At 38.4% G+C, this 13,067-nt stretch overlaps 1 pseudogene; it reads left to right on the top strand.

Moving 5' to 3' along the window:
* Nucleotides 1-6,457: 6,457 nt before the first annotated feature.
* LOC149252944 (protein ENHANCED DISEASE RESISTANCE 2-like pseudogene) lies at nt 6,458-7,754 on the top strand (annotated as a pseudogene).
* Nucleotides 7,755-13,067: the final 5,313 nt, after the last annotated feature.

Here is a 13,067-nt window from a genome sequence, read left to right as displayed (position 1 = left end):
ATGGATGTTGGCAGGACAATTATGAGAAAGGTAACATGAATAGTAAAGTAAATGGATTTGAAGTGTCAGATGCCTTGGCTAGGTTGGGAACTGTTGTTCTCAATGTTATGCATGGTGTGCATGGGTAAAGGGAGTTCTCTTAACCTTAACTTTATGATATTTGGTAATTATGTTGTGATTATGATTATTTTTATGGCTATATGTATGTGAATATGTATGTATGTATGCCATTTTCGGAGAGGGTCGTCAAGGATCATGATTGTTTTATGTTAGTGTTTATATATATATATATATATATATATCTGTGTGTCATTATCTGATAGGGTTATCAGGCATCATGATTGTTTTATGTTGATGTTTATATGTATATATGTATGTATGTATGTATGTATGTCATTATCTGACAGGGTCCTAAGGGATCATTCTTGTGGAGGAATGATTGGTTATGCATGTGAATGACAGGAAGAAGTTCCTGGTCTTATGAAGAATCAAGTGGGAAGAGTAGCCCTGAAATATTTATGAGGATAGTATCATGTGGATATGAATTGATATTATGTGATTATACTATTTCTATGTTTATGTTATGGACAGGTAATGTTGAGGGATACATCAGTGGAAGGAAAGTAGTGCCATCTGCAACATGTTGGAACAAACATGAATAATGGAAAGCTACTAGAAGCAAGGTTGCTTGGTAGAGTTAGTGTGGTCTCTGGATGTGCAGTACTACTCTTGTACATATGTTTTTGTGTACATGTTGTATACCAATGCTATGTACATATGGTGATGTGTACATGTTGTATAACAATGCTATGTACATATGGTGTTATGTACGTGTTGTATATGCATTGCTATGTACATATAATGTTGTGTATGTGTTGTATATACGATGCTATGTACATATGGTGTTGTGTACATATGGTGTCTTAGGCATATTGGATATGCGGTGTTGTGTACATATGATGTCTTAGGCATATTGGATATGTGATGTTGTGTACATATGGTATTATGCACATATTGTATATGTGGTGTTGTAAACATATGGTGCTATGTACATGTTGCATATGTGGTGTTGTGTACATATGGTACTATGCACATGTTGTATATGTACTGTTGTGTGCATGTTGTACATGTGGTATTGTGTGCATGATTGTACATGTGGTGCTGTGTGCATGTGGTGTTGTGTACATGTGGTGTTGTGTACACGTCGTGCATGTGGTGTTGTGCACACGTTATGAAGGTGGTGTTGTGTACATGTTGTGTTGTGTACACATTGTGCATGTAGTGGTGTGTACATGTGTTGTTGTGTACATGTCGTGCATGTGGCGTTGTGTACTTGTGGTGTTGTTCACATGTTATGTAGGTTGTGTTGTGTATATGTTGGGAGCATTTATTGTAAAGCTTTATAGAAAAAACGTTGAATACATCAAGCAGATGAAGAAGCAATCTGTTCCATAAACTATCTTTAGCGAAATAAATATTAAAATAATTTCTTTTTTTTTTACTATTAAAATAAAAAATAAAAATAAAATTATATTATTTTTTTTCAAAATATTAAAAATAAAATAAAGTATACTCCATTCTAAATTAAAAATTATATCTTAAACAATTTCGTTGGAATTTTGAATTTCTTTTAAGAAGTAAGAAATTTGACAAAAATAGTGTTTAAATGCTTTTTTAATAATAGAAATAAATTCAACTTTATTAAAAAGCCCTTCCACCCAAAATCATAAAACTTAACCACCGTATACTAAATCAAAATAATTTGAAAAATTCTATTATTTTAAACGAAAATATATATTTTCTACTATAAACAAAATGAAATCACCACCCAAATTAATCAGCTCTATTGTAACCCCAAAAAAACAAAATGAAATCACCAATCATATTAATGTACTACACTGAGCTCTTAATAAAATGGAAAGAAAGAAAGAAATAAATCATGAGTCATATAAATCAGCTCCATTCCAAAAACATCAACAAGATTATGGATTTTAGAGATATTTCTTTCACTATGTAACAACGACAAGAGGCGGCAGATGATCTGCATGGGATGACGATGCAGGATAGATTATTGTGATAGATGATGTCGTGGGCATCCCTGGACGACAGTGGTCGACGGTGATTTTTTTATGTTGATGTTTATATGTATATATGTATGTCATTATCTGACATGGTTGTAAGGGATCATTCTTGTGGAGGAATGATTAGTTATGCATGTGAATGACATGAAGAAGCTCATAGTCTTATGAGGAATCAAGTGGGAAGAGTAGCCCTGAAATATTTATGAGGATAGTATCATGTGGATATGAATTGATATTATGTGATTATACTATTTCTATGTTTATGTTATGGACAGGTAATGTTGAGGGATACATCAGTAGAAGGAAAGCAGTGTCATCTGCAACATGCTGGAACAAACATGAATAATGGAAAGCTCCTAGAAGCAAGGTTGCTTGGTAGAGTTAGTGTGGTCTCTGGATGTGCAGTACTACTCTTGTACATATGGTTTTGTGTATATGTATACCAATGCTGTGTACATATGGTGATGTGTACATGTTGTATAACGATGCTATGTACATATGGTGTTATGTATGTATTGTATATGCATTGCTATGTACATATGATGTTGTGTATGTGTTGTATATATGATGCTATGTACATATGGTGTTGTGTACATGTTGGATATGCAATGTTGTGTACATATGGTGTCTTAGGCATATTGGATATGTGGTGTTGTGTACATATGGTGTTGTGCACATGTTATATATGTGGTGTTGTGCACATGTTATATATGTACATGCTGCATATGTGGTGTTGTGTACATATGGTGTTATGCACATGTTGTATATGTACTGTTGTGTACATATGGTGTTGTGTGCATGTTGTACATGTGGTGTTGTGTGCATGATTGTACATGTGGTGCTGTGTGCATGTGGTGTTGTGTACATGTGGTGTTGTGTACACGTCGTGCATGTGGTGTTGTGCACACGTTATGAAGGTAGTGTTGTGTACATGTGGTGTTGTATACACGTTGTGCAGGTGGTGGTGTGTACATATGGTGTTGTGTACACGTCGTGCATATGGCGTTGTGTACATGTGGTGTTGTTCACATGTTATGTAGGTGGTGTTGTGTAGATGTGGTGTTGTGTACACTTTGTGCAATGGTGGTGTGTACGTGTTATATAGGTGGTGTTGTATACAAGTGGTATTATGTACATGTGGTACACGTGGTACTATTGTACATGTGGTATTATGTACATGTCATACATTTTGTGTTGTGTATATGTGCTAGTGTATTACAGATATTGTGTAGTTATTGCATTGTGACATGTGTAGTCAGTATGTTGTACCTTGTATACACATACTTATTGTATTTTTTTATATACCATATGTATTGTATTGTATTGTACACCGCATGTAAGAGTATGTATTGTATTGTGTTGTACCCCAGGTGTAGGGGTATGTGTTGTGTTGTACATCAGATGTAGGTGTATGTATTATAATTAATAGTAATTAATTGAGAAAGGTGAGAATTCTCTATAAATTCACTTTGAATGGTCTCATGTAAGGGTTTCCAAGTTGAAGATTTTGCCTCTTCATTTGGTTCTGATGATGAACCAGACTTGTTTATTCAAAACACGTTGGCCAAAAATTTCTCTTATGTGATTTCTGCCAAAAGACTTTGCCTAAGTCATTATGGATCACAGAAGCTTGAATACATAAATTACTACCCTATACAGAAGGGCCACTGCTATTAAAGTTCATCACTTTGAACGGTCTCGCGTAAGGGTTTCCAAATTGAAGACTCTGTCTCTTCATATGGTCCTGATGATGAACCACACTTGTTGGTTTGAAACACATTGGCCAAAAATTTTTCTTATGTGATTTCTACCAAAATACTTTGCTTAATGTTAGATATTCCTATAAACTTTTGGACATAGTGCATGGTCTTATGCCCTTTGTTTGGTGCACCGACTTAGTGCGAAAAGTTGAAATGTTTGTGATATCACAGAAAAGTTAGTGTTAAGTGCCCACAGCAGGTGGTGAGGGTTGTTCACTATACTTTGAATCCAAGTGGGAAATTGATAGAGGATTGTCAACAAGGGTTGTATTGATTGAGAACGATCAACAAAGATAGTATTGATCCAATTTGTCATAATATAAAATGAAAAAAAAAACTATTATATATTACTCGGAAAGTTATATGTGAGGTCTTCAAAGACAACAGGGAAAGAGAAGTTATGCATATATGCTAGCAACTAGCTCTTGGGATAATCTATTTAGGCAGGGGTTTGTCAACAAGTTGGGAGCATTTATTGTAAAGCTTCACAAAAAAATTGTTAAATACATCACGCAAATGAAGAAGCAATCTGTCCCATAAGCTATCTTTAGTGAAATAAATATTAAAATAATTTTTTTCTTTCTTACTATTAAAATGAAAATAAAAAACCCCGGATGCGGGTGCTCTGTAAGTTATTAACCATGATGGGACGGCTAAGGGAAGCGCATGGCTGGCACATGTCCAGCATGCTCGCCGGACAGGAAATCAGGTGGAAGGTTAATAGAGAGCAGGTGAATAAAACTGCGGATGATCAACCGTTCGGTCCTGGCATTAAAGCGAGGTCCAATTACGTCTGTTCGGGAGGATTTCGACCTGCTGCGAATTTAATTGCCATAGTTATGGCGGGTGAGGATCGAGGGAATGGCACCTGCATTTTAAATGACCTCACTGCCAGTAATCTGAATCTATGCTTCATTCTGTTCGGAAAGATCCGAAGCTGGGAGAAAGAATGGGTCTGGGGATGGTCTGACGTCGAAGGCTGGTTTCGAATTGAGCCTGAGGCTACGCTCTGGTGGTGTAATTCCCTCACATAGACAAGCAACAGCCCCTGTGGTGTCAAAACAGGGCACGGTAATTCCACTGTTGGCGACATTTTTACTGATGTTCGAGTTTGTCATTACGCGATGCCGAGACCCCGCCAGCGTATGTTGAGTCGCAGAGGATCTGGACGAGGTACCCCTTCACGGCCTCCTGCTGAGTCGGGACCCTTGGGGAACAGAGCGCATTCTCATCATCGAGGAACAAAGCGCATTCTGACCCCTAGCCACTATCTGGATCCAAATTCTCCAGACTCTGCTAATTCATCTTCATTTGGATCAGCCACTTTCTCGTTCAACTGCTCTCTCACGCACCCTCGAATAATGGCTCATGTCTCTGTTCTCTTCATCGAGGCAGAACGAGGGAGACTCCAGTGCTCCAACTCCACATAATGAGGAAGTCCATAATCCCAGTTCTCCACAGCCTACCTCGGAAATGCATTAGAGGCAGCCCCAGCCAGCCAGCGCCATCAGCTTTATGCCGGAAGCCCATGCTCAGCCGGACATGCAGGAACCGGAAGTGGGTTGGTTTAAGATAGTAGAGGAGAAGCCCGATGAATAATCCAGGTTCCAGCTCTCACCATTTATGGAGGCCCAGTGAAAAGGAGGAAAGGTTATCTATGGTTTTGTTTGTCAATCTTTCTTCATGTTTTTTGTACCGATTCTATTGTCTAGTGTCTGATGTGGCGATAATACTTGTGTCTGTATACCTTCACAGGGAATGTCTAGTGTCGGATATGTGCATCACTCTGTTTCCCCTGTGCGGGATATAAGATTCAATCTCTCTGTTTCAGACTCAGGCATGTACAAACGGCCTAACTCATAGGCTTGATGGCTATCTGTTCTCCAAGGATGTAATTGTTCTCTTTTTTTGTATATAATAGATTAAACTTACTTAGCAAAAAAAATGAAAATAAAAAAATAAAATTATATTAATTTTTTTTTCAAAATAAAATAAAATATACTCCATTCTAAATTAAAAATTATATCTTAAAAATTTATAACAGAACACTCTATCCATAAATTTATTTCATTTCCATTTCCAGAAAGATCGAAAAAACATTATTTAAAAAAAAACCAAAATGAAATGGTTTAACGAAACAATTTCGTTCGAATTTTAAATTTCTTTTAAGAAGAAATTTGACCAAGAGAGTTTAAATCGTTTTTTTTTAATAATAGAAATGAATTCACCCTTATTGAAAAGCCCAAAATCATAAAACTTAACCGCTGTAAACTAAATCAAGATAATAAATTAGGTAAAAATTCCTATTATTTTAAACGAAAATATATATTTTCTACTATAAACAAAATGAAATCACCATCCACATTAATCAGCTCTATTGTAACCCCAAAAAAGCGAAATGAAGTCACCATTCATATTGATGTACTACACTCAGCTCTTAATAAAAAGGAAAAGGGAAAGGAAAGAAATAAATAAAGAAATCATGAGTCATATAAATGAGCTCCATTCCAAAAACATCGACGAGACATTTCTTTCACTATGTAACAACGACAAGAGGCGGCAGATGATCCGCATGGAAGGACGGTGCACGATAGAGTAATGGAAGGACGGTGCACGATAGATTATTAAGATAGATGATGTCGTGGGCATCCCCGGACGACGGTGGCCGACGGTGGCCTCGACAGAGAAGCAGAACGCTTTTCTTTGTAAAACTTTAAAGAGAAGCAAAGGGAGAAATTCAAGCGGCGAGCGCACTCTGTTACCAATTATACTTTGCGTCTAATCATACGATTCTTCTCAGCGCACTTTGCTTGCAACCGTACATACATTCCCTGTCACTCCACTCGAACCAGAGATCTTTGTGAGAGTCATGTCCGGGGACGGGAAGGTGCTAGCAGACTGGAAGGAGCAAGTCCGGAAATCAGGGCCACTCCCAGAAGTGAATCCGGACACGGGCGTCAATGGCTGGTCGTCGCCGCTGGGCGACGCGTTCTCGGTCCGGGGTGTCGACTATTTCAGCACCGGGCAGAAAATTCCGTCCGGGGAGTGGCTGATGAAACCTCTGGGCATGGACTGGCTCCGCTCCTCGGCCAGGCTCGACCACGTCCTCGCTCGCCCTGACAACCGTGTCATGGCCGCCCTGCGCCAGGCCCAGAGCGAGGGCAGGGCGCTGAAGGCTTTCGTGTTCGCTGTGAACCTGCAGGTGCCCGGGCGGGAGCAGCAGCACAGCGAGGTGTTTTACTACGCGACGGAGGATCCAATCCCACCGGGGTCTCTCTTCTACCGCTTCGTGCACGGTGACGACGCCTTCCGCAACAGCAGATTCAAGCTCCTGAATCGGGTCGTGAAGGGTCCCTGGATCATGCGGGCGACCGTGGGCAACAACGCGGCGTGTCTCCTGGGCAACGCCCTCAGCTGCCGTTATCTGAGAGGGGAAAATTATTTAGAGATTGATGTTGACATTGGCTACTCGGGGCTCGCGAGCACTGTGGTTCACCTCGCCCTCGGTTCCGTGACCTCCGTCTGTGTGGACATGGCTTTCATGGTGGAGTCCCAGTCGGACGACGAGCTGCCCGAGCGGATCGTGGGGGCCATTCGTATTCAACATATCGAACTGTCATCTGCCCTCTATGTTGACCCCACCCCACTAGACAATCCCGACAAAACCTTCTGAGGTGTTAAGGTGGGTGGGGAGTTGTTTTTAGTGGGATTTTTTTTGGAGTTTTTGGTGCTTGAATTTGATGGAAAAATTTGTGGTGGAATTTTAATTTCTGTTATTTAAACTAGTTTTTTTTCACTGTATACATGGATTCCTTTCAGATTTTAGAGAAATCAAAGTCGCACTAAATAATTTTTTTGAATGTATATATGCATTAGAAAAATTAAAGTCGGCACTAACTAGTTTTTTTTAATGCATATATGGATTCTAGTTTTTGACTGTATATATGGATTCCTGCCAGATTTTAGAGAAATTAAAATCGCACTAAAAACAATTCTATAACAATATATATAGTTGTCAGTTCATTAATGATTTAACTAAATATATTATGGGACCAGTTGCCTATATTGCCTAATTCATTAATAGACAAATAACTCCATATATATTATTTCAGGATATTATTTACCCTAAAATAATAACTTTGGGACTCTTTCTATCCAGAAAAATATTTTATAGAAATTAAATCATAATTTATAACTCCATATATATTATTTCAGTATATATTTACCCTGAAATAATAATCTTGGGACTCATTCTATCCAGGAAAATATTTTATAAAAATTAAATCATAATTTGAAAGATATTATTCTAAAATAAATATCTAATCTCTCTTAAAAAAAATATTTTATGAAAATTAAATCATAAATTTAAAAATGTTATTTAAAAATAAATACCTATTATTTTATAAAAAAACTCTAAAAAGGTTTCCTATCATGAAAATGAAAAGCAACAAACGAAAGCTTCATTTGCTTTCCTTTACCCAGGTTGATTCCGAGCAACAATAAATAGAACTTTATTTGTCTTTCCAACCACTTGGTTGACTTATGAAGATTGGAGATGCTCGAAACGATTAGATTAAGAATATCTTATCATAGCTTTTACGGAAGGACAAGGTTGGAACGGAAAATGCCATTGCATTAAAATGAATTCATCAATCAAGTTTTTCAAGGTTCAAAGTAAAATTATTTCACAAACTTAATATTAATAATTAATTTTTGTTTAATATATGTTAATATATTTTTGTTTAGTGTTTTGAGATAATTAAATTCTTAATTTTTGGTTTAAGAAATAAAAGAAATCTAAATTATCAAAATTATTTGAAGATTGCACTTGAACCAAGTTCCTTTATACGATACATCGTATAGTGCTTTAACAACCTATCTCATCACTCTTTATCTTTATTTTAAGTCTTATGAAAAATAAGATTTTAAGTTATTATATTATTTATAATTGGAATCTTGAAAATATTAATAAATATCATATAATAAAATTATTTTTTTTATAAAAAATTGGACTTTTGGTATTAATGGTTTGTAAAAATTAATAATATTTGATATTAAAAATTGTAGGTTAATAGTGATTTGTTTAAAAAGTGAAAGCAAGTTGTTAATAACTTTTTTAATATATATTTAATTGTGTTTATATTATATAATAAAAAAGAATTTTGATCTTAGTTTACGGGGTTAGGAATAAGGGTGTTATGTTAAGGTATTTCTTGAAGTTAATGTTATTGGTTCAAAACACATGAATCATCTCATCAACCTATTTAAAGAAGAAGAATTGAACCTTTAATATCATAAATACATTATATTATTTACAATTTAATTGAAATATTTTCATTAATCCATTGCTAAATTTGAAATTCATTCCTTACACAATGATTGTAGCCTTAAATTATATAAACATATTTACATTATCAATATTTAAAAAATAATAAAGTTAACATTTATCTATGTGTTGATGGTGCTGGATCCACCAACATTTAGGGGATCTCCCCGGTATGATGTCCTAAGTAGACCTCACATTGTTTGGTGTAGGAGTCTCATTCGGTATGATGGCCCGGTTGCCATTATCTTAAAGGTATGTCTTAGCTCTTGCTTGTCAGCACATGAGAGTGGTATACTTAGTCTGTAAACAACAAGGTTCATGTGCCTGGTGAGTGCTTAGTGTCGCTTGTGTCAAATTTCTTTCACTGCAGAGGGATAGGGTGAGAGTGAGTCTCAAGTCGAAAGGGAATAGTCCCAACTCTGTTAGAGACACACAACACAACAGGATCTGCGCAGCTTCCGATGGAGTAGTCCACACGGATGTAGAAGTCACAAACACAAAGGTGAACAGATAACACATACAACAACCAGCGAAGTAGTCCACGTGAGTGTGGCAGTCGTTATAACAAGTTTACAGGAATGAATTTGTCGAGTATTCGACGAAATAGTCCACACAAGCGAGGCAATTTTAAAAACTGATACAACACAATTCCAACCACATATGCACTAAAACAATTGAAATAGTTCAACTGTCTTAATACAGGTTAAAGCAACATGCATTACAAGCGTCCAAAGAATAGTCTTACAAACGAACACAATACATGTGTGAAAACGTGTTGGCCTATTAACAAGCTTCTGAATTAAGCGAAAGTTCCAAGACACATCCGTACACCATTACATCACTAACCCCCATAACGGGTGTTGGAGCCACTGCTCCCTCCTCAAAGAAAAGATTACAGACTCTCAAGGCTATGTGGGAGGAGCCAATGTGAAAAGTCCTTCGCATGTACAAATGAGGGGTATATATAGCCAAGGGTGAACTTAACCCTTGTGACTCTTTGACTTCCCTCATGACTGTTTGACTTACATGACTCTTCAACTTTGTAGGTGGGTCTCTTGGACTTCCACGTTATATTACATTGATTACAACAATATGGTCCACAGTGGTGATGTGACCGCCGAGATGACTCATGACAGGACTCAACATGACAATGCTGGTATGTTCATGCTGATGGTTGTGTCCATGTCGAGTTGCAATGCTGTTGTGTGATGAGTGTGCTCTTGGTGTATCATAGCTTCACCATATGCATGGAAAGGTGTGCGGAGTCTTCGATGGTCTTGATGTTTGCTTGATGTTTCACGTGCATGTATCCCCTCCATTGGTACTTGGCATGCTTCATGTGTTCATCCGTTCCTGAACAAGTCTCCTAGCATGCGCTCCTTATTCATCTCCTTTGTCATCGCGCCATGTCTCATCCATGTACATGTATCTGCAATCACTCATGACAAGACGACATAAAATCCATAAATCTCTGAGTCTACCATGATGCATCATCTTTCGTTTTTGGGTGCAAGTGACCAGGAGAGAGGACAAGGCCCTCAAACTACGCAGATCATTTTAGGCTGGGATGCGGGCTCTGTGGCAATGTCAAGGAAAATTGTGCAGGGGTAACTAGGAGGCTGGGATGAGCAGTTCAGAATAACAGTGACATTCTATAGGATCTGGCTCAGTTGGGAGGTAGAACTGCACAATTTTTTTAGGGAGGCAGTGCGGCAACAGGGAGGACACTGGCAGTGAAAACTGCACAGATTCTCAGGGGAAGGTGGGAGCAGGATCTTGTTGGCAAAAATTGCACAGGACTGGGAGGTAGGCACGCAAGACATGTCTACGTAGTTTCTAGGCTGAGCGGGGTGTCGGGTAGCTGGTGGACTGTCCAAGAAAACTGCGCAATTTTCAGGAGGAGCAGCAGGTCGCTAGTAGGGGTACTGACTGACAAAACTGCGCAATTTTCAGAGAGAGTGCAATGACAGGCAACGGGTGCCTGTCCCTCATGTCTGCGCAATTTCTTTAGTTAGCAGAGGTGGGCATGTTGACATCTTTTGCACAACTTTTTGGAGGAGTGAAGCCCGGGGTCACTGCTTGGTAAAAATATTCGGCTGACCAGCAGGAGGCTTGATGGATTGACTTACGGGAAATGCAAATTGAGATGGCTTCTTGGGAAAATTTTGCATTGTTCTAGGTGATAGTCAGCCAGGTCGACTCCAGGATTGCGCAGTGCAGATTTCCTGGGAGGCAACTTCAAGCTTTATGAAATTCTTGGTAGCAGTACTTGGTCACTGAGGGATGAGGCTACTCAGTGCAACTCAACAAAGGTCCGACTGATGGAGGGTGGTTCAGTTCACAGGTCTTCGACAAAATGACTGAGTGTGTGAGTAATTGGACTTGTGTATACATGACCTTGCGAACACAAACTCAACACGACTTGACGACGAGACACCTCGAACCAACAAGACAACATATGCTCAGTGTGACTGACTGAAGGAAGTGAGCGACAAGTGCAAGACTTGAGATAGATCGTTGGACAACTATTACAAAACTTGCATGACATTGCATACAACTTTGTGTTTGAGTGCGACAGATGCTTACATAAAAAATACACCTTGTACACACGAAGACAGACCTTCAACATAGCCAGAACATGAATGCAAGCATGACATTGTGACCAACATACTAAAATATGTTTGATGAACGGTCAAGAAAAGAGGGTGTCAAGGCTCAACACGAGCTCGTGGGATGAGCTTAAGTGTTTGAAAACATCAAGGAAAAAACCAAGAAAGGCTCTGAAATTAGATGCAGGCCAAAATTTTGGAGGGTGTTGCAGCCACTACAACACTTGGTGACACACTGGTTGAATACCGGCTTCTCTGTTTTGGTGCATTAACAACACAGAGCCTTGGTCTATCAGGGAGTCTCAAATCATTGTGCGGGTTACTTCGGCGTCCCCACTTACCCCATGGACAAACATGGTTCACCTTTTTCCAACTCAGTTAAACACAACAACAAGTTTCAGCTTGACCATAGTGTTTCAAAATTAGGAAGGGTAGTTTGGCTCATGAGTTTAAAATTTTCAGAGTATAAGTTTTCATCTCTGGTGTTGCTTTGCTGCCATCAGGCCCAGACAATACCCCGATAGAGTCACAAAGGAACACACACCTTTCTTCACTACCAACGAGCCTGGTCAGTACCCTGGTGGAGTTGCATGCTTCACCTCTCTGCGCAGGAAGCCTTTCTCTTCTTTCACCTTTGTATTTTTAAAAGAGGACTATGCATAAGCACTTATTTATTTTTGGGGCAGAAGAGGGATCCTGACTTATTGAGAGCAAAAGAGGTTGTTCCTTTAGAGAAGCATATAAGACCTCTGATATAGATTTTCTCGTTTAGATTTTCCCCTTCTCCATTTCTACTAGTTGGATGAGCTTGAACACATAGAGCAAAAGGCTGAGTACAGGCATGGGGTTTCCCAGTGTGGACGCAGGTTCATGGTTGGACCAAAGCTTCCCTTGTAGATGGCTCATATTTTTTGTCAATACTTCATCAACCAAAGGTTATAACCAAGAACAAAGAAGACAGACACAGGACTAACCAAGTGCTTCAGTGTCATAAGACTCTTTTAATCTCAGCCACATACTCATTCGAAAGAAAAAACTCATTAGAGGGCAACACTTATTGGCAAAATAAAAAATATCATGATATTAAGCAAACAGAACAAAGCGAAGAAAAATAATAAAGTGAAAAGACAACAAGCAAGCATACAAAAATATCTTACCTATATATTCTTCTTTTATCCGGATTTGATGGTACCTTGATCTCAAATCAATTTCAAAAATATCTTGGCGCCCTTGACTTGATCAAATAAGTCGTCAATTCTCGATAATGGATATTTATTTTTTATGGTTAATT

The sequence above is a fragment of the Pinus tabuliformis genome, chromosome 7 (genome assembly GCF_031772625.1).
Source record: "Pinus tabuliformis cultivar Carrire ecotype Pingquan chromosome 7, CPIR1, whole genome shotgun sequence".
In the NCBI taxonomy this organism is placed as follows: Eukaryota; Viridiplantae; Streptophyta; class Pinopsida; order Pinales; family Pinaceae; genus Pinus; species Pinus tabuliformis.
The sequence above is the reverse complement of the archived record's forward strand: the minus strand, read 5'-3'. Positions and strand labels throughout refer to the sequence as shown.